This window comes from Tenrec ecaudatus, chromosome 4, assembly GCF_050624435.1.
Source record: "Tenrec ecaudatus isolate mTenEca1 chromosome 4, mTenEca1.hap1, whole genome shotgun sequence".
NCBI lineage: Eukaryota > Metazoa > Chordata > Mammalia > Afrosoricida > Tenrecidae > Tenrec > Tenrec ecaudatus.
Window position 1 is genome coordinate 116115603 of NC_134533.1, and position 23222 is coordinate 116138824.

General features: G+C 47.5%; 1 protein-coding gene across 2 annotated transcripts in view; it reads right to left on the bottom strand.

Annotated features, from left to right (window-relative positions):
• The window catches only part of SIK3 (SIK family kinase 3), a 255887-nt gene extending 232666 nt beyond the window's left edge, over positions 1–23221 (bottom strand). For both annotated transcript variants that reach the window (XM_075546636.1, XM_075546635.1), the window contains exon 1: positions 23056–23221. The gene's annotated coding sequence lies outside the window, so the exon portion shown is untranslated. The remainder of the gene's footprint in view (positions 1–23055) is intronic.
• Between the last annotated feature and the right edge of the window lies 1 nt (position 23222).

Below are 23222 nucleotides of genomic sequence, written 5' to 3' on the forward strand. Positions count from 1 at the left end.
AAGATGGTTTGACACAGTGGCTAACAATGGCCTCCGACAAGACGATGCGCCGACTTGCAGACGTTTGGTCAGTGTGCTGTGTGCTGCAGTCTCGCGAGCTAGAAGAGACTCAAAGGGACCTAACAGCAATAAAAACAACACGTCTGCATCTAAAAACCCACAGGTATACCCTCCACCCCACAGCATGGGACTAAGAATACACTGTCAAAGCGAATTGAAGAATACTTCGTCTGGCTTAGATTTTCAAAACTGCCTTCCTGCTGTCTGGAAGATCGAGCCCAAATTCCTCTGCCAGGAGAATCCGTGTCCTTTATGCGTGGCTCTCGTTTCATTTTCCAAAACCTCTTCCATTACTCACCAATCAAATGCCATCTGCGCGCCTCTAAACATAGCAGCATGCCTCCCTGAAAAGGTGTCCCTGGTGCTGCCATCAGCTACCCAGCCCCTCGCTTGGTGTGAAAGTGATCCCAGAGCCCAGAGGCTAAGAGAAACGTCGTATCTCATCCCTAATCCAAAACCTTCTCTCCTTTCTCTTCATTTCTAACACGTAGCCAGAGCTTAGTACAAAATAGGGCATCTAATTTTAAATCATAACTATGTTTTCTTCTTAAAAACTTTATTTCTTACCCAAAAAACAACTTATTTCTTTGCTAGTATGAGAGGAGTCAGGGTGGGTCGTATGGCTTCACCCTGTTGGGAAGACAGCAAGGCTCTGGGTGGCCTCCATTCACAGACATTTCCACTTGGGAGGGGATGGGAATCTGAACTACATTCCAATCTGGAAATATCACCAAGAATCTATGGCTTTCCTTGTCTCCTCTGGAGTTAAGTTGAAAGAAGGTCGAGAAATAGGTTTGATAGTTCTGCATGTTAAGTAACTGGATTTCTGGGTGTGTGTGTGTGTGTGTGTGTGTGTGTGTGTGTGTGTGTGTGTGTGTGTGTGTGTGTTTGATATATACCTACCCCTAACCACCTGCTTCCTCTCTCTGGCAGATCCCCGGCAGCTTACCATGTCTCCATATATGCCTCAAATTATATTTCTAAAAGCAATGTTGCTCTGGTTTGGTTTCAATATGGCCACAATACCATTAACCCAACTGAAAGGTTAATAATTCCTTATTATAGCCAACTCAATAAAATCAACGCAATGGCTCCCAACCACTACATTAGTGGTCACGGGGGCAGACCAGCAGGTCTCTCCTCCCTGGGAGCTGGCGGGTTGAGTTCAAACCAACGACCTTATGATTTACAACTGAGTGCTTAAGCATTGTGGCACCAGGACTCCTCGAACTACACCATAGTTGTGGGTCATTTAAGCCCAAATGATTCCTGCCCAAGCTAAGATGCCAACATTAGGTTAGCTCTACTGCTTGACCATGAAAGTACAACCTCTTCACTGAGAAATCATGTCAGAGGGGGCTAGAAAACGTGGGCAAAACTGGAATTAACCTGATGCAAGGGGCTTAAGTGGAGAGCAAATGCCTTGAGAATGATTGGGGCAGGGAATGTATGGATGTGCTTTATACAAATTGATGTATGTATATGTATGGATGGTGATAAGAGTTGTATGAGTCCCTAATAAAATGTAAAAAAAGAAAAGAGGAGAAAAAAATGATTAGGACAAAGACTGTACAGATGTGCTTTATACAATTGATGTATGTATATGTATGAACTGTGATAAGAATTGTATGAGCCCCAATAAATTGTTAAAAAAATAAAATAAAATGCAAATGGAAAAAAAAACTGGAATTAAAAGGTACCGACATCTTTCCACACACTTCTTGAAGCCCTCTCATAGATACAGGTAGTGAATAAGTAAGATGGTTTTCATTCATTTCCTGCCTAGATTAAAAGAGGTCGATCGCGGTGGTTAGGCAAGCAACCGGGAGGGATAAAAACGATCGCCCCACTACCCTTAAATCCAAGAAATGATCACAGGGCCACTTCAGACATTCGGCAGAGCAGGCTGAATCAAAACTTCTTGTTACCTAGTTTACTCCAGCTCAGTGCTGTGGAAGACATGAAATAACAAGAGCGTTTCTCCTGGTAAAGAACCTAAGCCCCTCATTGCTAGACAAGCACACTCAAGCAAGTAGGCCACACGCTCTGAGACGCTCCCAGAAAGAGCTCCACCGGGTAAAGCAGAGGCAGGCAGTGTTGAAGCAGGGAAGCAATGGCAGGGAGCGCTTCAAAGAACTCTCAAAACTGAAACTGAAAAATAAAACATTGCTTAATTTAAAGTCAGGTAGGAGGGAGCACTGAATGGACACTCGGAAGATTGGGCAAGATGGAAACAGACAGAACGAGGACAGATTGTAAATAAACCCTTGAGGACAGAGACCGTGCCTCCCCTAGTGTGCCACTGGGTCCCAGTGCCTAGCCCGGGGCCTGGGATGGCAACCACTGGCAACACATCTCCGTATCGATTGCTGAAAGTTCGAAGCCAACAGCCAGTCCACGGAAGAAGGGTGTGGCTTCCGCAAAGATTTACAGTCTTCAAACACCTATGGGGCCACTTTAGTCCTTCCTATAGGGTCACTCTGAGGCAGAACTGACTGGCAACAGGTTTGGGTTTGGGGTTTTAATCCCTAAATATTCAAACAAACCAACCAACGGCCATAGGGCCGATCACAGCTCACAGGGACGCTATACATTCAGGGTTTCTGAAAAAGCGTAAATCTTTCAAAGCAGCCAGCTTCATCTTTCTCCTGAGGAGCAGCTGGTGGGTTCGAACAGCCAACCTTGTGATTAGCAGGTATAAAAATCATAGGACTTTAATCCTAAGAAATAACTTGAACTATTCACGAAGATGACAGCATAGCTGAGAACTTACTTCCTGGACCCCAGTCCCATAATTACCATTACCCCTCCTAAAACAAGCTCTGTTCCAGACCATGATCTCATGCCATCAAATGACAAACGTTGCTAATTCATTCCTTCTAGTCAAACTCCCTGGCTTGCGAATTATGTGTCTCTTTGTTCTGCAAGTCCACATTCGATGTTTATTTATACCTCTTAACACTTAATGTCTCTGGGGTTCTGCTGCAAGCCTCAGGAAAGCCCTCAGAAGGGTTCTTTAACACCTTAGCCATGACATGCCAGGAATCCCTTCCAAGGTTAATCTCTCGAAACCCCACACTGAGTACAGCCGCTTAATCACGGCTCCGATTCTTAACTACTGGACGGCAACACTGCGGACCATCTCTCTACGGGTCGCTGCTAGTGGGTGGCACTGAGTTGATCCCAACTCACAGAAACTCCAGAGGACAGAGCAGAACCGCCCAGAGGATTCGCTAGGTTATCAGCGTTACAGGCAGCTAGATGACCAGGTCTTTTCTGCCGTGATCTGCTGCTGGGCTCAATCGGCCAGCCTATTGTTTAGCAGCTCAGCACATCACCACTGCACCAACGGGGTCCCTTTCCCCTTCCTTGGGGAAGGGGAACTTAGGTTCATTTTGTGCAGTCCACTAGGAAGGTTTCCCTTCCGATCCGTGCAGAACAACTCTTGTGACAAGAGGGAGGTCACGCTTACCGTGGCAACCTTCTCCCAAAGCTCCATTGAAAAAACACCGCCCTAATCCACGGCTTTCACCCCATTGGAAGGACAACCCCAAACAGTGGCTCCTGCAACCGCCATTCTTTTTTTTCTTTTTGTTTTTTTTTTTAGTTAGTTCAAGGATTGTTTGTTGGCCTTTAGGAGTGTTTTCCAGTCCAGTCTGTTGGGCACCACGCCCTGGCCCCAAAGTCCACCTTCAGCATTCCCTGGGGACCTCGCCGCTCCATTCCCTTGCTGTTCTGTTGCACCACGTTAGTGTTTTGCCTTGGTGTGATGGGATCAGATCGTGCGGAATTCCCACACTGTGTCTCCGCTGCTGTCCCAGGTAGGGCTATGGGTCAGTGAGGGACGTCATGTCTTATAGTGGGGCTGGCCATGTGGTGCTCTCTGTCGACTGGCTGCTCTAATCGGGAACATCATCCTCACGGCCTGGTGGGCCAAGATGTGCCTCACTCTCTCCTCCTTCCCCTTCCTCTGCTCCCCTGTGCTCCGATCAGATATGTCCCTCTCCTGGAGCTGCAGATTCAATGACGTCCTTTAAAATAAATTCTTCTGTGGAGGGGCAAGTGTCCACTTAGTAGGTGGGATTGGGGCCAGCCCCCCTGACCGCTCCAGCAACCTCCATCCTTGCTCTCCTGTGGCAAGCAACCTCTTCTGCGTCGTCTGTGAAGCGGCACTTGGTGGACCTGGAGCTTCATCCTCCGAATGTTCCTTTCACATTAAACCCTGCTGCTCCCTTTCTGGCACACGGCTCCCAGCCCTCAATGGGATACATACGGGTTACTTGAGGGCTAGTCCACAAAAGCTTTCTAATGGAGAAATCTCCCCATTCGCAGATTTCTGCGGAGGCCCCCTTTGGCTATGCTCTGCTTCCAAGAGCTATTGGCTTTTGCTGGAGCAAATCTTCAGTCACACCAGAAGCCAGCACCTCACAGAGCTAACAGACGGGTGTTTTGCAAGAAGCATAAATCTCACGAGAAGCCAATCAGCATGAGATAGTATCTACTAACATGCTGCTTCCTGGGGTGCTGGCCCAGTTACCTGCCCAAGACCTCCCAGTGAAGACAGCCCTGAGGACTACCAGGCGGGACCAGAGAGAAGTTTTCCATTTTCCACTGTCAGAAAACTTGCACAAGGAAGAATCCATGGAAGCCCGTTAGTTCTGCCACACAAAACCTCTTTCTTCTAGAGTTATTTTCAGAGGTACTTAATTCTAGGGGGAGGCGAAGAGGGCCACACAAACCCTGTGGAGTGTTTTTCTACTTGAATGATTTGAAAATCTCTGGGTAGGGTTTTTTTTTCCCCCTTTCTTTCTTTATCCCCAAGCTCTGGAAAGGTTGACAAAAACCTATTACCTTTTCAAAAAGAAAAAAGAGTAGTCATCTGAAAATAACACTTACAAGCGAGCAGCTATTTAGAATTAGCAGGACTGTATTAAAACCGTCTAGAACATTGGTTCTCAACCTGCGGGTTGCGACACCTTTGGGGGCTGAACGATCCTTTCACAGGGGCCACCCGATTCATCACAGTAGCAAATTGACAGTGATGAAGTAGCAACGAAAGTAATGCTATGGTTGGGGGTCAGCACAGCACGAGGGACCGTATGAAAGGGTCGCGGCACGAGGAGGCTGAGCATCACTGCTCTGGAACAAGGTTCCAATCAGAAAGCAAGCCGTTTCCTCGTGAGCCCGGTGTTTCAGACTTCCCTGGCTGTCAGACTTCTCCACTTTACACTAACACTCACACGCCCCTACAGTCAGTTCCTCAATGAGAAGGAAGACCACGGAAAATGCCCTATTTCCGGGTATAAAATGTCTAATATCTTACAAGGAAAAGAGGAGACTACATTAAAGGAAAATAAAGTGATTACTCAACATTCTCTAAATTTCACGGAATGAATCCGGTTACGACTGAGTGCCACCAGAGGGAAACTCATCCTGCAGGCGGTGGGAAGTCAATGGTCACTTTTAGGCAGTTCTCTTCTCCACCAACCATTCTGCAGGCTGGGTGCCAAAGCAATGCCTTTCTGCCGCCTGCCATGTGCCCAGGTACTCCCTCTGTGTCCTGCATGACAAGGATGGGAGGGAAACCGCTTCCCTATGGATGCCCAAATTACTGAGGAGGAGGAGGAGAAAAAGCACTTAAGAGATCAAACTAGAAGTGGGCATTTTTAAACCTAACAAGTATTTTCAACAAGTAACATCCCAAAATCGTTTCAACTTTGCAAGCCGGCCTCAGAATGTTAGTTAGTAAACTGAAAAAGCAGCTCCTGGGTTGCAACAATGAAATCCTATGGAGGAAGATTTCAATACTCCCCCAGACTGTGGAATGTTATAGTGAGGAGTAGGTGAGGCTGCCCACTTGGTAAGTGCTGAGCTGTGTTTGCCCATAAAAAAGGTATGCTCCCATCCTAACCCCCACCCCACTGTGAGAACAATCTCATGTAGGAAGAAGCAAAGTCTTTGTCTTAGTGCGGGTTGACTAGAGAAACAAACCCAGAGACACTCATATGTGTGTAAGAGAGAACTTTAGATCAAGAAAGTAAGTATGCATCAATAAAACATCCCAGCCCAGTCCAGATCAAGTCCATAAGTTCGATAGTAGCCCGTAAGTCCAATATTAGCCCATGCATTCCTCTTCAGACTCACGCAGCACATGCAATGATGCTAAATGCAGGAAGATCACTGGCTGTGAGTGGAAAGTCCTGTGGATCCAGTGGCAGTAGACCCATCTCCAGGGCTCTGGCTGCCACCAGTGTGGCTCCGTGTAGCTTGTCAACAGGAATGGCAAGCAGAGAGAGAGAGCAGCCTGCCTCCTCTGATGGCAGAATCAAGAGAGGAAGTCCCAAAATCCTCATAAGAAGTCCAGAGCCACCAGGAGGAATCACCAGGCTGTGACCTGATTGACCTGCTAGACTCCACTCCTCCATTCGTATTTATCAAGTTGACATGAAATTGTGTAACTTACCGCACAGTCTGTGAAGATGCAATGAAGTGAAGGTCAGATTAATTACAGACGACCCTCATCCAACGGCTCTTGTCCTAAAAAGAAACTCTGGACACAAAGACACGTGCACATGGAAATGAAGAACACTATGTGAAGCAAGAGGCTAAAATCGGAGCCCAGGAATGCCAAAGACTGCCAGCAACCACCAGCGGTTGGAGAGAGCTCTGGGGCAGACTTTCCTTGTGAGTATCCAGAAGGCACCGCCCGTGCAGACACCTTGATTTGGGGTTTTCTGGTCTCCAGGGCTGAGGGAGAATGAGTCTCTGTTGTGTGAAGCCGCCCAGTTTGAGGTCATTTATTACAAGAGTCCAAGGAAATGAATCCACTAGAAGCAGCACAAAGTTGTAACACTTAAAGCTGTACAGAATCAAAAGCAAGTCAAGATGGTCCAATCTATGAATCAGAAAATAACTCAAAGACATAACCAGGTTATCTGTGAAGCTTTGTTCATGATACGGTAGCTTTTAAAATCAGGCAGGAAGAGATGTCTTAATCAATAAAATGTGCTGAGACGCCTATCTATAAACCCCTCCCAGGGGGATGAACAACAGACAAGGGGGTGAAGGGAGACATCGGGCAGTGCAAGACATGAAAAATAATAATTTATAAATTGTCAAAGGTTCACGGGGGAGGGAAAGCAAGGGGGGAGGGGAAAAATAAGAAGCTAATATCAAGGACTCAAATAGAAAGAAAAGACTTTGAAAACGATGATGATAACATATGTACAAAAGTGCTTAAGACAATGGATGTATGTTTGGATTGTGATAAGAGTTGTACGAGGCCCCAATAAAATTATTTTTAAAATAAATAAAATAAATAAAAGTAAAAAATGTACAGAGACAACAGGTTAAACATCTGGAGACAAGTAAAACTAGAATCATTCACAGAGGGCCTATCTTGAGACTGGCAAGCACTGTCCTAAGCATTAAAACTAAAAACAAACAAAAGAAGACAATCGACTGCCTCGTGGTGCTGGCAGGCAAGTGAGGTAAGAAAACCATTCATAAAGAATCACAAACATAAATGTAAACTTCCAACTCCAAAGAAATTCCACAACCGGTCCCTACCGCAGCCTATACACCAAAATGTACGGATCAAAGATTTAAATGTAAAAGCAAGCCCAGGAAAGTAGAAAGAAGAAAACATGGGTAAATAGTTTTTAAGATTACAATGGAAAAAGCATCCAAGAATGTTATTAAGGAAAGGAAACACAAACACACACACGTATAACTACCTATATAGAAATGCTTACATTTTATAAACGAAGTAATATACACACAAAGTCAAAAAGGCATACTGAGAAAAATATCTGCATGTGTAAGGTAGTGCTTCAAACAGTTATGGGAATTGAAATTAGGAGATCATAGAATTGTTCCATGGACTTTTTGAAGCTCCCTTGTATATCTGGAGCCCTGGTGGCACAGCTGGTTAAGCATTGGGCTGAAAACCACAAGGCTGATGGTTCAAACCCACCAGCCACTCAGGAAAAAAAGAAATTAGTCTGCCCACATACAGTTTATGAGTCGTCTGCCCTCAAAAGCAAGTCCAACTCTCTCCGACAGGGTTCCTGTGAGTCAGAATCAACCCATGGTACTGAGTTTGGGTTTCGAGCAAAGTTCTATTATCTTTTCATTCTAGTTTTCCTTGAACTTTTTGAAGCCCTTTCGTGTACATATGCAAGTATAGGGAAGAGTAACTCATTTTACAAATACTCATAGGCATTCGCGAAAGCAAGCCAAAGAGCACAACATAAAGTAAACAGAAGATGTGGACAATCACAAGGAAAAACAGAAATCCCAAATAAACACATTAAACAGGGCTCACATGGCTAAGAGCTACATGGGAAACTGCCAGGCCTTTTCATCGCCTGCCATTACTGACTCCCTGAATAGAGAGCCAATTGCTAATGCTCAGGACAGGAAAGGCACTGCCGCTTGGCTGCACTCACGCTGGGTGATTCAGCACGGCCTTTCCAGGAGGGCAATTTGGCAACCTTGTGGAAATTGTAGTACTCGTGCTCCGTGGCCCCAATATCCCACTTCTAGTAAACGCTTCTCAAAATAACTGAGAAAAATGACGGACCAAACTTCAAAAAAAAAAATCCTAGCACATGACAGAAAAGAAGAGAAAACTTGTGGAAGCTTACTCTAAGTTGGGCATAATACAATTGCTGTATTTTTAGAAATTAAAGAACGCCTTTAAATGAAAGACTTAGGCACGAGCCTTTAGTAAAAAACGCAACAGCGAGCAACTGCAAGAGTAACACTCGAATGAATGCACGTGTGCAGAAAGACAACGACACGGACATGCTAACTGGCACATGCCTGTACTATTTGCTTTAAGACTAGAACAAACCCAAAAATCTATCAACAGGGCACTGCTTAAGGAAATGAGGAGCCTGGCGTAAAGTGAAATACGCTGCAGCATTAAAAAGACTGCCAGGGGGCAAGGTGGACTGACCCCAAGGAGGAACCAAGGCGCAGTAAGCACCATAACGTGTCCATAGGAAGGGAAAGATAAGTGGTTGTAAACTGTTTACAATGTTTTCTCTGCAGAGGGAACTTTCACTTTCTAGACCACATACTTTGTAACGTCTACAAGACATACATGCAGAGTCTTTCGAAGCGTCAATTCTGACTCAGAGCGATCCCATAGGAGAGAGAAACTCTGCCTCTGTGAGTTTCCGAAACCCTAATTCTATCGGAGTAGAAAGCCCCATCTACAGTCTTAGAGACGAGAAAATGTCCTTGGACGAGGAAAGCTATACCAGAGTGGGAAGCTGATAGAGGCATTCACAACAGAACAGCGCTTCATAATCAGAACGCTAAAAATTAAGAAACCCAGACCCTCGAAATTTAAATTTTTTTTAAAAAGCAAGAAAAGCAAGAAAAAGTTTGTGCTGTAAATGACATCATCAGAGAAGTGAAAAAGACAACTGAGACAATGTATTTGTAAATCACCTATCAGATAAGAAACTTATTTCTAGATACCCAAAGAACTCTTCGAATTCAACAATAAAAAGACCAAAAACCCAAATAAAAACCAGACAAAGGCTCTGGGAGGTAGCCATCGATCCAAAACCAAACGGTCAGTTCAGACACGTGACTACCCACGTGCTCCACAGAGTTTTCAATAACTGACTTTGGAGAAGCAGATCCCCAAGGCCTGTCTTCAGAGATACCTCAAGGCGGACTCAAATTTCGAACCTTTTGGTTAGCTGCCAGCATGCTAACTAACCATATGTACCATCCAGAGATTCCACTAGAGCAGCGGTTCTCAGCCTAGGGGTTGAACAACCCTTTCACAGGGACCGCCCAATTCATCACAGTAGCAAAATGACAGTGATGAAGTAGCAATGAAAGTAACTTTTTTTTTTCTCAGCACAGCATGAGAAACTGTATGAAAGGGTCAGGGCATGAGGAAGGTTGAGAATCACTGCTCTAGAGTCAAGAAAATTAACCAGAAAGACAATAACTAGTGTGGTTGAGGATGTGAAGAAATGTGAACCTTTAGCTAGTGCTAGTGGGAATGCAAAATGGTGCGGTTGCTTTGGGAAAGACTTTTATATCAGCTCCTCCGAAGAGTAGCCATGGAGTTAGCATCTGACCCCAGCAATTCTATCCCTGGGTAAACACCCAAAAGAAAGGAAAACATGCATTCAACCTAAAAGCATGTACAGAAACGCTCACGAGGCTGTTGCCCTTGAGTCCGTCCAACTCATTGACAGCCGCCCTGCCACATTGTCTGTCCCGTCCCATCCTCACAAGCGCTGCCAGGCTGGCGCACCATTTGTGGAAAAAAACGGCATCTTCCACAGTTAATGTATTTTGGTCCTTTGTCAAGTTGTCTCTGGGGACATGGATTGAATTCTGGGTTCTCTATTCTTTTGACTACTGTGGCTGTGTAATAGGATTTGAGGTGGAGAAGTGAGGAACCCCCTACTTTGTTGTTCTTCTTTAAGTAGTACTTTGCTTCTCCTGGAACGCTTTCCTTTTAATATAAAATCGGCAACTAATATATCCATTCCTTTAAAGAGTGATGGTGGGATCTGGGTCAGCAGTGCGTTGAAGTTACAGATTGCTTTGCATAGTACTGACATCTTCACAGCGTTAAGCCTTCCTATCCATGAGCATCTTTCATCTTCTCGTGATGCTGTCTGCATCATTCAGTAGTTTGCCCATAGAATCCTGCAATGTCACACACAACCAGAGGAGTGGATTGTTCTCCTTAGTTTTTGCTGCTTAAGGAGAGGCTTCAGTGGTCTTCTCTTTGGGTTTGCAACTCCAGATCCCTGCACTTTCCACCATAACACTTTATATTCTTGAGCCACCTTCTGAAATCATTTGAATGGAAGAAATGACAAATGTTCATACCACAATCCACTGGCAATATTCCAAATAGTCAGTATGTGGACACAACCCATGAGCCTATCAACTCATGAGTATAAGCCAATGAAATCCATACAATGGAATATTAATGGGCCACAGAAAGCAATAAAGTACTGATTCATACTATATCACAGATGAACCCTGAAAACAGACTAAATAAAATATGCCAGATACAAAAATGTATTGTATGAGTATTATATCAAATATTCTGAATATATCAAATATTCAGAATAGGGTAAGCTACAGATACTGATCAGGGCTGGTGGAGTGAAGTTGAGGAAATATGGCGAGCAACTGCATTGATGGGGAATTAAAATGTTCTAAACTTGATTGTGGTTAATTGTACAATTCTGAAAATATATTTTAAAGACATGGAACTGGGTGAATTTTGCAAAATGTAAATTATAACTCAATAAAGTTGATAATAAATAAATAAGATTCTGGAGATCCTATGAAGTTAGGTGATTTTCCCAAAGTCACACTGGCAGCTTGTCAACTGCAACCGTTCTGCACCACTACTGCTAGTGGTACACAATGGTACAACCAGTGTGGGAAACTGTATGACATGTCCTTACAAAGCCGGGAACAGAAATGCCCCGTGATGCAGCCATGCCACCACTCAGAACATGTCCTACACAAACACAAGGCGTGACACCGATCGATGTGCGCCCACCCAGGTTCCTTGCTACACCATTCACAATAGCCCAAAGGTGGAAACAACCTCAATGCCCACCAACTGAAGACGGGATCGACGGATGTTGGTATGCACACAGAGTGGACCACCACGCAATGTGAAAGAGTAACAGCGAATCTTATTTATCATTTTAAATGAACCTACTTCCAGCCAACCTACCTGCTAAATTAATCAAGGCTTCTCTCTCTCTCTCTCTCTCTCTCTCTCTCTCTCTCTCTCTCTCTCTCTCTCTCTCTCTCGCTCTCTCTCGCTTTCTCTCTCGCTCTCTCATTTAAAAAAAAAACAACCTAATGAATGCCCTCACATGTACACTGGCCCGAATTAATAACTACTCTTCCTCTTGGTCTGTTTCCATACAGTAAGTTACATACTTACCAAGAATTGTTTTTCCCCCAAACCTTTCTATAGCGGTTGCTCTTGCTATTATACTTCTGTGATTTAATTAAATAACATGTAGTTGGATGAAAGTTTAGGAAGAAAAGAAATAGATGTATCTAGAAAAACTAAATTAAATGTTTGAAAAGATTTGACAAAATCAAATTAGGTGTGGTTGAGACAAGCATAACCCATTTGGGAGGAATCATAAAAATCAAGATGAATTTTGAACTCCTATTGCTTTACAAGTGCCAATTCTCACTCCACTTCAAAAAAGCAAAGCAAAACTGGGAATCATAGCTGATGAATTATGGGTGTGTCTAATGCAAACAAGATGAGAGAACTCCAATCAGGGCACATATAGATGAAGAAAGGGCTTGGCGCTACATCAAAAGGTTACGGGAAGAGATTCTTACACAAGCAAGTTGGGAAGCAAAAGAGAGGGAAGGGAAACCTAAACAGTAAAACAGCGAAACCCTGGCGACGCCTCAGTCACAGGAATGTATGGACTTAGTGTAGACCCTGATTCAAACAAAGTAAGTTGCTCGGAAAAGAGAAATAATACATAGCATGCACGAGATGATCAGGGAAATGCTAACACTGATTTGCTATTTAATGATATCAAGGAATTATTGCTAGCTTTGTTAGGTGGGACAATGGCACTGTGACTATATTTCTTGGAAGAAAAAAAAAACTCCTCTTTAGAGACACAGGCCAAAATATTTGTGGATGAAACTCTATGACTCTGGGATTTGCTTCAAAGTAAGCCTGGGAGGAAGGGAAAGTGAGAAGGGACATACTCGAGGGGGGTTTGAAACACGAAATTCAATGGTCTCTTCATTCCACGTCTCCACAAACGTCTTGAAGCCTTCTAGTGGTGACTGTTTAAAGTCAGCGGAAAGGCCAAAGGGGTTCATTCCACTCTTCTTTCTACTTTGAACTTTTCCTTAAAAAGCAACTTTACAATATTAGTGGACGAGTACAGTTTTTATAAGAAGATGAAATTGTCAGAGTCCATAAGTATCATGATTTCTGATTTCCTATTTTATCCCTTGATTAAGCAAGTCATAACCCCAACTACTGCACAAGAAACAACTATTGTCTCTTGGAAATGAAAGGGCTTATCATCAGATGGTCAAAGTAGAGATCATTCAGGAAAAAAATGATAATGGTAAAACCTAAAATACAATAATAACATATGGTCATTGACTCTTGAAAATATCTTAAGTAACACATCAGGTGCAGTGCATGCAGGAGATGCAAACACAAAAGAACTACTGTGTTACTAAATCCACTCACATAGCTATCTCCCTTATAATCTTCTAGTATCTTTCCGCCATTACAAGTTGGGAAAGGCAATTTACAACTTTCATTAATCTCTGAAATTCTCAGTCAGGTTTGCCAAAGTACAGTCACATCAAAAATCAAAGGCGAGAGTCATTAGAGGTCAATTCTCATAACCTTTCGTCCAACTTTAAGCAAGGTTTGGGTCCCCTTGTAGAAGATCAAGCAAAAGCAATGACTTGCTTTAAGAATTAAACAACTGAAAGGTGGCATTTACATTTGTTCTTTTCTCTCTTCCTCCAGATCTGCTTCAGGGAGAGGAGCAGGCAGCTGCTACACCCTTCGTGAGTTAGCCTGTATCAATCCCCATCCATACACATCCAGAGGTGCAGCAGGCACTTAAAAGCCCTGTGCTCCCGTGCCAAGAAAGAGGAAGGGCAGAGAGATAAGATCGGGAGTGCCAGGGAGGCTGTGAGACGTGATGTCTCAGCCGCTGCTGGGGAGGCTAAGCCTGACACAGCCCTTCTGGAAGGCAATGTGGCAACACGTGGCTCCAGTGTCTTAGAAACATGTGTCCCCGCTGGCCTAGGAATTTCACTGCTCCAAATCTACACTGAGCAGAAATTCAGAAACGTATCGAATTTCGTGCACAAAAAGAGCTATCACAGCAAACTGGTAGCATGAGGAACCGGACATCTTACATTGTAGAAACGGGTCCAAAGTAGCACAGTTCATTAGAAATGATGTCTGCGTATGGTTTCTAAGGAAGATACAAGGTTTCTAATGATTAAAATATGAACAAAATAGGATAGCCATATGATCGCAATGAGGTAAAAAAATGTAGGTAAAATTAAATGTTTGCATCTTAACAACTGTTGCCTCTGGGTGGCAGAATTAGGGATGTTTTGTTTGTTTCCTTCAACCTTTTTATAATTTTCTGAAGTTTCCAAAATTTTTACCACAAGCACAAATTACTTTGATAAGTATATATACGGCAAGGTGACAAAGAGCTAGCAATAGGCAACCAACCGGGTTGAGGTCAAGGAGCGACGCCTCATCCCACTCCTCATCCTTCTCGCTCTACCAGGTGGACGCACGCGCTAAATGGATGGGAAACATGTCTGCTGAACTTTAAAACTACGTCCTTCCTTAACTTCGTGAAGGCTCATCCAGCAGCTTTATACTAACTGGTGGAATTTTACTGGGACTAGCAAATGAAGCCATTGGACACTCGGTCACTCAAATCGTTGAGGCTTCTCAAAGCCATTGCCGAAGGCACTTCTTCGGCAACTATTTACTATTATTGCTCATTGTGAGGTGCCAGTGAGTCAGTTCTAACCCACGGCAAACCCATGGGCAGAAGAACAAAACACTGCCCGACTCTGTGCCACGCTGCCCACCGATGCAGCCACGGTGTCAGCCCATAATTATTTATTACACTAGAACAAATGCCCACAAGAATAGACAGAATTCTCACCTCTGGATGGTATCAGTCATCACCAGCTGGGATGAGGACACCGTGATGCCAGCGAGGAACCAAACGGCTCCTCATTAGGAGGGGTGAGGACGCACCGGATGGGGAAGGAAGAGGTGTGGTTTGGGGACCAGAAGCTAGAGCCACATAAAGAAAGCCCTAGCTAAGGGGACCTCTTGGCCCTTTACCTTGTGTGGTCACAGTGCGTCTCCTGATGACTAGTTTTCTTCGTGGGCTGTAAGATGGTAAATCCCCTGGAAACTGGAAGAGACCTGGTTAAGTGAGGGGCCTGCCTACAGTAGATCAGCGGGACAGAACAAAGGTTAGAGACTCGTACCCTATAGGAGTGAGCGAGATAACTCTGTCAGGGACACTATGTTTAAGATCGTGGCATTTTGTTTTTGTTTCCTTCCACTTTGACCTCCTTAGTGTTTTCAAAGTTTTGTGTGCGTGTGGCTGGTTGTTGTTTTGGGGTTTTCTGTTTGTTTATTTGATGTTGTTGTCAACACCTCAGTCATGCCAAGGGGTCCCGGGAGATGGAGAATAGCGGTGTTTGAGTAGGGGCTTGAGAGGCAAAGCAGTAACCCCCTAGAAACTTCTCCTAAGTGGCAGAGGTGGCAGGGTGAACGAATGCCCAAGGACAGGAGAAATGCAGCTCTTGGGTACTTATCTTCCACCCCCCTTGGAAACTTGCCTCTTGCTCTAACATCACACTTTTAGAGTTTGTCTAAATCTCTTAGATTGTAATTGGTAGGTGCATGTTTTTTCCAACAGGAAAGCAAGTATCTGGGGAGGAAGGGTAAAGTTTTCCGTGATGAGAGGAGTCCAGGTGGTGGTGACTCATGGAATGCCAGCTCCCCCACTAGGTGGCAGCTATAGGACGCTGGGCACAAGGGGGACAGGGGAGAGTTGGAGGGAGTCGGGAATCTAAGGGATCATTGGTCTCAATGGCTTTAACCGTGCTATAAAACCTGAGAGTCTATATTCTGCTATGTCCTCTGGAAAAGAAAGAATTGAAATAGAACATCTCTAGTCTTCTAAAAGCCTTGGTATCCCTGTGGTTACACACTGGGCTGCTACCTGCCAGGTCAGCAGTTTGAAACTACCAGCTGGTCTCACGGCTTTCTATTCCCCGGAAAGAGTGACAGTCTCAGAACTCACAGGGCCACTTCCACCCTGTGCTACAGGATCACTATGAGTCACCATCGACGGCAGTGAGAGGTCTACTTAATGGTGACCTAGGTGCGACTCTGGGAGACCCTCCCCATCTGGGGCAAAGAAGAGGAAGAACATGAAGGATGCACAGGAAAACCCACCCAGAGTATAAGGAGCCGTGACCTGCACTAAGAGAACTAGATGGTCCCCGGCCAGCACGCCCTACGGCTCTGATAGGGACAGTGATAGGCAGCCCTGGGTCTGATGGCAGAAAAAACGTGGCACAAAGGCCACAGTCTTCCTTACCAGTGGAACCCAGGCTCAGCTTTCAGCCAATAAATGGACAGCACAATAAGGCGAACCCCACCACTAAGGAGGTGCCTGTTCTTCAGAGGAGGGCAGAGGGGCAGTTTTGCCCAGGGGTAATGCTGAGAAGGCGGGGAGGGGTCGGAAGGAGGGGGAGTGGAAGCTGGAAACACAGGGAGGAAGTAGGAGGAGTGAGGTGATGTTGTGAGGGAAGACAGCAATGTCGGGAAACAAAATGTGTGTGAATCGGGGACTAGAAATTCAATGTGTTCTGGAAACTTTTGTGCAAATCACCATTAAAAAACTGTTGACTAATAAAATTGAACATGACCCCAGTCTCAAGAAATGCTTTGAAAAGGCTCTTGCCCTGATCTACAAAATAACTCACCTGCTTCTTAAAATGCGCACCAGGCTGTGTTGGTGCACTGCTCTGTAACCCGGTGAGGTCCAACGACAATTCCCCTAAAATGGTCCAAGAGACCTATATAATCAAGCCAATGTCCCTTCTGATCGCATTCCTCATTATCCTCCCGCTCTCCCATTCCTTAAGCTATAAACATAATGACCTTGGAGCTTATCTTTGGATGTGAACCAAGCTCATTCTCACCCTCAAGGCCTTTGCCCTTGCCATTCCTTGTGCATGGAATGCTCTCTCTGCCAAACCATCCCAGGCTAGTTTTTCAGGTCTCAGCTCAAGTATCGTCATGGAAAACCTTTCCCCAGCACGCCATCTGAAGCAGCACTGTCCTCAGACTCCCCAGCACCTTCCCCCGTGTTTCCTCCGGTGCATGTGTCACTACTACACAAAGTCATGGGTTGGCCTGCTCCTCGTCTGCCTCTTCCCACTAGCATGTCAGCTCCAGGAAGGCAGGAGCAGTTTGCCCTTGTCCCTGGGGGCCAGAGTCTAGGACAGAACCCAAAGGAGCACTCAGTAAACATGGGCTGGTGGGTTGGTTGGTGGGTTGGTTGGTGGGTTGGTTGGTTGGTGGGTTGGTTGGTGGGTGGGTTGGTTGGTGGGTGGGTTGGTTGGTGGGTTGGTGGGTGGGTGGGTTGGTTGGTTGGTGGGTTGGTTGGTGGGTTGGTTGGTGGGTTGGTTGGTTGGTGGGTTGGTTGGTGGGTGGGTTGGTTGGTGGGTGGGTTGGTTGGTGGGTTGGTGGGTGGGTGGGTTGGTTGGTTGGTGGGTTGGTTGGTGGGTTGGTGGGTTGGTTGGTGGGTGGGTTGGTTGGTGGGTGGGTGGGTTGGTTGGTTGGTGGGTTGGTTGGTGGGTTGGTTGGTGGGTGGGTGGGTTGGTTGGTGGGTTGGTTGATTGGTTGGTTGATTGGCTGGTTGGTCGGACAGACAGGCGGTTGGATGGGGAAACGGCACAAAGCATCTGAGGGCTTTTGTTTTGTTTTGACAGTTAGCGAGTTTCTGAGGAGTAGAGTCTTTTTCTCTTCACTACATCCGTTTTGCTCCCTCTGATGCCGTGAAGCCAAACGCATTAGGCAGACTGCGGTCCGGAAAACAGAAGGAGCGCCTCTGGCACAGAGTTTGCTAGTCCGGGCACCTCTGGCTTGAGCCAGATCTATGGCTTTCTAGGGAGCTGGCACCGAAGTCAGGCTGTGAAAATCAACAGTTTTCATGTGGAAAGTGGAAGACGGGTGCTTAGATTCTGGAGAGACCGGTCCCGCTCAGTCAGTCGGCGCTCTTCACCAAGTGTCCACAACACTAGTAACCTGGCACAACGCTACCCTTGTCCTTCCACGGTCACTTTAGCTTAGCCAGGGAGGGGACCATCTTCCTCAAACGTATGTACGGTCATGTTGTTTGCATTTTTTGTTACATAATTCTGTGTCTCCTATGGAGCAGTGAATTTTGCCTTCAGCTTTCTAATGAGCCCAAGGATTATCTCATCTGCTTCATCCAACAGTTCCTTGGAGGTGAAAGTGATGCTATTAACCCACTTTGAGTTGTTCTCTGGAAAATGAGTTCACACTAAACCACAGAGAGTACTGCTGTGTCCTGGGGTGGTCCAGATTTGCAATAGGGTTGGGGCAAAGAGTATGTCTCTGTGTAATCATTAAGAATCCCGACGGTGGCCCTGCTCAAGTAGCACTCTCTCCACCCAAGTGTAAATGTGTTCTTCATCTTCTAGGAACATTACTTCACAGTCTCCACCAAGCTTGAGGGGATCCTGGCGGGAAACCCCAACAAACTCTGGTCCATCGCCAAATGTGACCAAGATTGCTTACGAAGACACGATGAACCCTCAGGGAAGCCCCAAGGGAAAACGAGTGTCAGGCATGGTTTTCATGAGGCAAGTCTCACTACTAATTAAAAGGGGGTGGGGGATGTTTAAGCAATAAGAAATGTTTTAAGCCAATTTATGAAATCAGCCCAGGAGAATTAAACCCAACTGTCTTGAAGAAGCATCTGAAAGAGTAGCAAACTGTCCTTCACCCTGAAAGAAGACATTTACCTATATAAAACTGACGGCCAACACATCCACGAACTGTGTTCTCAAGGGAGACTGTCTCTCTCCAGCTGAGTTTCTACAGCGCCTGATGCTGATGACGATGAGAGTGGAACCAGGTAACACTTATTACAGGCTCATTATTGCCAGACTCTATTCTTAGAGCTGTACATGTAGTATTTTATTTCATCTCCTTAACGTCCAATCTTGTGAAACAAGTACTACATGCTGTCATACCATTTTACAAGTCAGGAAAGCCAAGCACAGAGAGAAGTTATGATTGCCCGTCTGTCAAGTTGTAAAGGATTTAAACCAAGGCAGTATTACCCATGTCTCAAGTTCTGTCGCATGCCAGTCAATACCAGGCGAGTGCTATCTACTTGGTAAGGACCCTTGATGAGACAGTGAGTTTTGTCGGGCTGTGAACTGCAAGGGGCAGAAGAGGCTCTCTGCTCCTGGACAGATGGGCAGTTCCGGACGCCCTGAAAGGCAGGTATGGTCTGTCCTACAAGGCTACTCTGAGTCCAAATCCATTCCATCGCAGTGATTTTACATATTCGCTGAAGCACAGTTAAAAGTTTTTGGCCAATGGCTTTTAAAGTCACACTCACTTGAACAACAACCAAAAAAGCACCCAAAATATATCGACTCTTTACTCACTGAATTTGTTCCCATTCCTCCAAAGTTGCATCAATTCCAACACATACTGGCCCTATAGGACAGGGTCGAACTGTTCCTGTGGGTTTCTAAGACTCTTTGCAGGACTCTATTCCGACTCAGAGTGACTCTACAGAGCAGGGTAGAACTGCCCTGTGCGTTTCCAAGCCTGCAACTTTTTACAGGGGCAGAAAGCCTCATCTTTCTCCCATGGAGCAGCTGGTGGTTTCGAACAGCTGACCTTGTGGCTAGTAGCCCAACACGTAACCTACTATGCTATCAGGGTCCCTGTTGTTAGCTGGCATCAAGGGCAGACCTGCTCCCTAGGGTTGGCAAGATCTCCAAGTCTGGATTTGAACCACCAACCTCCTGGCTGCTCGATGGGGGGTCCGTGCCCCTCAACACACGCACACACAGACGCCATTCATCCAACTAGTAAAGGTATGATTTAGCCACTAGCAACAATCTACAGGAATTCATCCTTTTCATCAACACTGTGTCCTGCCACCAGAACGCAGTCAGACAATCTCAGGCGCCTCCAAAACCAGAAAACAAAAATGTAAGTGTTTTTTCAAAGGTAGGAGAAAGACAGCCCAGGCGAGCTGCTGACCAAAGTGAGTATTCTCTCTGGTTCAGTCCTGCAGTGGTGCTCCGGGCACTGCAGTGCGGCCCCTGCTATGTCGTCAAGTCACCCAGGGCCCCGCTCGACGGGGCCTGAGAGTTCGCAGAGCTGGGCCCAGGGCCGGCTTCACCACGCAGCCTTGGCTGAAGTGCAGTGACTCCGTCTATAAACCAAGTTTACTTTAGCCCCTCTGTCCTCGGAATGGGTAGTGTGGGTAGGAAATGGAGGCCATAAATCTCTCTCTGATGTGCAGAAAACACCTATTAGGGAGCCTCACTCTGTGCGAACAAGTACCATCTGAATTACCGGCGTGATTGATCTAGATGGTGACAGAAAAAGATACACCATCTAGTACCTGCACTCACTGCCAACGAGCCCCTTCTGACTCAGGGCGACCCTCCAGGGCGGACGACGAGAAATGAACCGCCCCTGAGTTTCCCAGACCCTAACTCTTTAAGGGAGCAGAAAGCCCCCCTACTACCTCCCCTAGGAATCTACAGGGGGCGAAAGCAAAGCCGTCTGCCTCTGACAGACAGACCAAACCAAAATAAAGCTGACATTCTGGAAGGAGGTGGGGTGGGGGCGGGGGGGAGGGAGGGGGGGCTCACATCTTTCTTCGGTTCCAAGTGCCCTGACTGCAGAAGTAAGAAAAACACGGCAGTGCTGGGGAGAGAAAAAGCTATGTACCTGAGGCAATGAGGCAGCAGCGGCTGCAACTTCTCCTACCTAGGCAAGCTTCCCCACCATTACATAACCCAATCCTGGCCTCCATAGGTCATCGCCCTGTGTGTCCCACAGCTGCTGGGCACATCTAAGCTGTCAGCGCCCGAGCACCCCTTCCACGGTGGGCTCAGACGGGCGTGGAGCAGGCCAAAAGACGCTCCCGGGAGGCCTGGAGCGCATGACAACTCCTTGTGAACTAAGCTGCACTGATGTCGTCATATGAATTTAAGCAGGGGAGGGAAATAGGGCGCGTGTAACTGAACCTAGGAAATTGCACACAGCTCCAGCCGAAACACGAACGAACGCTGGTGTGGTCCCCTCAGACACGCAACTCATTGCCCAACTCCTTTCGGCCTCATTCACGACGGGATCTTTCCGGCCGTCGGTAGGAATTGCATAACCAACGGCACACACCACAGATGATCAAAGATCAAAACCAACACACGCAGCGACACCCATCTCTAAACACGCTGCGGTGAGAAGGCTGCAGCCGCCACGGGGAGCAAAGCCTCGGAGAAACACGCCAGAGAGGGAAAGGGGGGAATTAGAAAGCGGGCAGGCCGGCCATAATTAGCCACTGGCTTTGCTGACTACTGAGGACAGCAATGCCTCTTTTATATAGAAAGCCAAGAATCAACTGTTAGCAATTACATTTACAAAAACATTCAACCCTGCCTGTGACCGATTTTTATCAATATTTTGGTGTATCCAAGGGCTGGGAGACACATCATTCTTTAAATCACAGATACCATAAGCCAAGCAACCAATTAAGTTCAAGGAGCCGGTTCCCGGGAGGTTGGGGCAAGCTAAGCCATGGATCACAATGTGATTACTTAGAGAAGAGGTGAGGGCGGGTACAGGGGGAGGAAACACCAAAACAAGGAACCGAGGCACGACCAGGCGATTTGTGAAGGCAAGTTTAGCTCGGCTGACAGTGGAGGACCAAGAGGCTCATCGGGGAGGGGAGGCCCTAGACTCTACTCCCCTGGGGCTGGTCTCCCCTGCGCTGGGGTCTGAGTAACAGCGGGCCCTTGGGCTCTGCGGTGCCTTGGCACTCTGACCTGCAGCCTTCAGGCCCGCGGATAAAAACTGCCAGCGAGGCTGGAGGGAGCCCTCCAGAGGAAGTGAAACTGACCGATCAATTCTCCACAGCCACCCACTCTGCCACTCTGCTACGAGGGCCCAGAGGTAGTCTCTGACAGACGGGGGAGGGAGGAGCCGGGGAACTTCAGGTTCATCTGGAAAGAAGACTGAAGAGAAGTCCCTGGCTTCTGAAAACAAACTGCTGAGCAGCAACCAGAGCGAAAACAAGGTAGCTGATAATAACCAGAGGCTGCAGGCCCAGGAGGGGAGGGGAACTGACTGATGTGGCTTCGCTGGGATCTTCTTCATGAATGAGGTTCAGGGGAAACACGAAAGTGGAGTTTTAAATGTAAGGGACGGCCACATCCCAAGTATTCCGCCCAACGAGCTATGGACCAAAGAAAGAGACTGGGACTAAACGTGAGCTCTGGGGAGTCCAAACCCATTCTCCAGAGTCCCTCAAAAATGAATCAAGTACACACACACACACACACACTCACGGCTTCCTAATTGACCTTGGCCAATTTCCCTACTACAGCTCCTGCAATCCCTTGGGAACCAAAGGGGCCAACAGCGCGTTGGCCGGCTGCACCCCGGGGACTGGCTTTCTCCCGGACCTCCCCGGCTTCAATGCACCCCGGAAAGCCCCCCTGCGGGTCGGGCTCCCACAGCCCACAACTCCAGACCCAACCCCTACGGGGGGAATGGGCAACCAGCCCACCCAAAACTGTGACCCGGGGCCCATCGCGCCCTTCCTGCGGACGGACGGCAAAGGCATTCCCCGGCCGCCGCCTCGGCTCCACTGCCCCCTCCACTGCGGGCTCCCTCGCCCAGCGCCCGTGCCCACCACGGCTCAGCGTCCGACGGTCAGCGGCTGGCCGGGGCTCCCTGTCGCAGGGTGCCCCGCACCCTCTGCACGCCCCTAGGCGGCTGTCCCGGGCATCGCTGCCCCCCGGTGCCCCCGTCCGCCCTGTCTGCTCATCTTCCTGGTCCACGTTTCGCATGCCCGTGCCCTCATTCCGTTCCCATGGCTTCATCGCGGCTTCCCGGGCCGCCTGGCTCGCCGCCCGCTGGCTCCCCGCGAGTTTCGAGCGCCTGCCCTGCAGCCCCCCGTCCGCGAGCCGGCACACTGCCCCGACTCGCCCCCTGGGCGCCCGGAGCGCCGGCCCGTGCCCGCCGTGCCCGCCGGCAGCAGACAGCCCCCGCCGTGCCCCGGAGCCCGCGCCCGCGCCCGGCCGCCCGCCCTCCGACGGGCCGCGCTGCAGCGCCCCGCGCCCTACCTTGGCCTTGGTGACGAGGTGCGTGGCCCGCTTGACCACCGCGAAGTTGCCCTTGCCGATGGTGCGGTCGATCTCGTAGTAGCCGATGCGGGCGGGCAGCGGCCCTCGGGAGGCCGGGGCTGCGGGGCGCGGCGGGCCGGCCGCCGGGGGCACCGGGGCGGGCGCGG